This window comes from Triticum aestivum, chromosome 1A (assembly GCF_018294505.1).
Source record: "Triticum aestivum cultivar Chinese Spring chromosome 1A, IWGSC CS RefSeq v2.1, whole genome shotgun sequence".
Lineage (NCBI taxonomy): Eukaryota > Viridiplantae > Streptophyta > Magnoliopsida > Poales > Poaceae > Triticum > Triticum aestivum.
In genome coordinates, this window is record NC_057794.1 from 16,581,035 (window position 1) to 16,584,266 (window position 3,232).

Sequence of the window (3,232 nt, forward strand, 5' to 3'; positions counted from 1 at the left end):
CGGAGGCAAGGGGCACCCCTAGAGACACAAGTTGATCCACATGATCATATTCTTAGCCGTGTGCGGTACCCCCTTCCACCATAGTCCTTGATAATATTGTATCGGTGCTTAGGCGAAGCCCTGCGACGGTAGTACATCAAGATCGTCACCACGCCGTCGTGCTGACGGAACACTTCCCCGACACTTTGCTGGATCGGAGTCCGGGGATCATCATCGAGCTGAACGTGTGCTAGAACTCGGAGGTGTCGTAGTTTCGGTGCTTGATCGGTCGGGCCATGAAGACGTACGACTACATCAACCACGTTGTGCTAACGCTTCCGTTGTCGATCTACAAGGGTACGTAGATTACACTCTCCCCTCTCGTTGCTGTGCATCACCATGATCTTACGTGTGCGTAGGAAATTTTTTGAAATTACTACGTTACCCAACAACGTCGCCACAAACCAACCACGGATCAGAAGAGCTCGCGCGCAACTAGGAAAGTGCACTCCACATGCGGTGCCGGTTCTCCACCCGAGGTTCGCCATATAGAAAGGTCGTCCTCCAAATCTTATCACTCGCCCTGTCCTCCACTCGCACATCAATGTACCGTGCACATGAATCCAACACAGTCACGTTAAGCTTCTCATCCCAATAGAGTGCGAGTCCTCCACTAAGACCATCACTCGAAACACTTGCAAAACCCTTCATATGTAACATCCATCTTAATCTCTCCATATTTGTAGAGGCCTGCCTTGTCTCAGACAAAAACACAAGCCCTGGGGAATTGGCTTTTGAGAGGGCCAAAACCTCACGAACTGTCCGGCGGTTCCCCACCCCCCGGCAGTTCCACACGAGGATATTCATTGCTCCCGGCAGTCCTCCTCGAAGGAGGCCGCCGATCTATCATCAGACCCATTGCTCAAGTCGACACGGGCTCTCTTGCTGTTGTTGGTGCTGGAAGGAGAGGAGTTCTCCATCTCATCCTCCCCCTTCCCTTGGGTAAGAGCCAAAACACCTCGAGAACTGTTATTTGCCACATTATTAGACCCTGATTGGTCACCCTCCAATGCGAGTCTTTTCCTAGCAGCAGGATCCACTTGCATGTTCTTGCATCCCTCCTCATACGGGCTTGTTGCCGCATCGAGGGTCTCGGGATCAAACACCTTCACCCCTGGCGATATGTTCTGTGAGGGTTGAGGAGCGGACTGCTTCTGGTTCCCCCCTCGGCTAAAGCTATCATGGGAAGGAGGCTTATTCAGGCCGTCCGCATAGAGCCAAGCGCCATACTTCTTATCCTTGTCCTCATGCACACCGGATCCGCACTCCTTGTAGTCGTGTCCAATCAGCCCACATACACTGCAAAATCGTGCCAATTTTTCATATCTCACCAAATAAATCTGGCGTTCTTTCCCCCTCATAACACTGACAAACTTGGTAAGGGGTCGGCGGACATCATGCCGAACCCTAACCCTAATGTAATCACCACGAGTATTACCATTGAGCCTCATCTCTACAATCTCTCCTGAATTCCGAAGCAGATTTTCCACAATGTTTTTCTTACAGAACGCCTCCGGGATCTTATGAATTTGGAGCCAGATCGGCATGAACACCATCATCACCTCTTCTGCTTTTGTGAAGCCATCATATGGAACCATCAGCACAAGTAGATTCCTGAAGAGCCATGGCCCTTGATCCATCATCCGTTCCCAGTCTCCCAAGCATGACGCCTGCACGACAAAGAGCTTCGAACCTACCGGGCAGAACCTCACCGGCTGCGCAGGATTCCATGATGCACACATATCTTTGTAGAAAGCCGACTGGCTGAAGGTCTTGTCCGTGCAAACCATAGCCAGCGCAAGCCATCTCACACTTTCATTGATATCTGGATCGGCTTCATCTATCACCAGATCATCAAATTCTTCGTCTTCCAAGTTGAGTTGTTCCAGCACATCACCAAGATCCAGCGCCCCGGATGAGCCGCCGCCAACACTGGTTCCTGAGAGAGCAACCGCAGGTGGATCCATCGCTACCGAGAGGAAGCAGGACCTGAGGGCATCGTTCGTAGGCCTCCTACAGGGAGGAGGGAGATCGATAGTAGCGGGTACTCACGGGCGCCGGAATCGCCAGCGAGGATAGAAAACCCTAGCCTTACGCTAGGGGAAACCGAGTCGACTTCTAGATCTGTCTACTTAGTTTTGTCTTCTCTTAGGAAGACGGGCAGATTTAAATCTCAGGACCAGAGACAGTGTGAATGATTGGCCTTGATTCCTCTTGATAGATTAACAACATATCCAAAGAAAAAGTAGTTGGTTGCTAACTGCACAGTATTGTGACGAACAACGACAAAGTGATATATTCAGTTCAAGAAAAGTCAAGAACTTCAGAAAGAACTACCACTACCTATCATTGCATTACATATTTATTGTGATAGACAAACTCGAAAAGCATATCAACAATGCATCGAACAATTTGGGCATCGCAAGAAGGGCTACAAATCCTTCATATATTGATTTTGGTGCCACTGAAACTCATCTTTCTTCATGTACTATTTTGTATATACACAAACGGTAAGAAAAAAAGGAAACAGAACTTGTGAGATGTATGATGCTCGGATATGCATGAACCTGACGTTATTGTGCCTATTTGTAGCATTGTTAAACACGTGTGGCTGTTCGTCGCCACAACCTGCTGTTATTCCTTTGTTGGTTGCACCAGTCCCCTGCTCGTCGCCGCGCTGTCCTACCTTGCTAGTAGTCATCCGGTGCCCAGCTTTGCAAGCCATGTGTCTTCTTGTGCCTGCATAGCATTCCCAAGCGGCATGTGCAGGCAAACTCCCGTCCACGGGAACCTGCTAATTAATCGTTCATTAGTGCTCATGGATGGTGCGGCTGATGGAGGACACGCCAGGGACATGTCCACTTCCAAGACTTCCGTTGGTTTCATCTACAAAACGAAATTAGATGCTAGATTGGATATGAAGTAACTAGGAGACCAAGGGGTGATGGATCAGATCATACCATTTCTTCTAGATTATGTAGTTCCGATGGAACACTGAAGCGGAGGGCGACATGGATGGAGACACCGCATCATGGTTAGCCTGAGATAGGAAGGAAAGGGATGATCGGGTTTGGTTTGCTAGATTTTTTTTCAGCTTATAATTGATGCGTGCTTTGTGGAGGAAGGTGTCTAGGAGGGAGAAATTTTTAGGAAGAGGCATGCACGTGGGACATCAGGCCAAGGACTCTTTTTC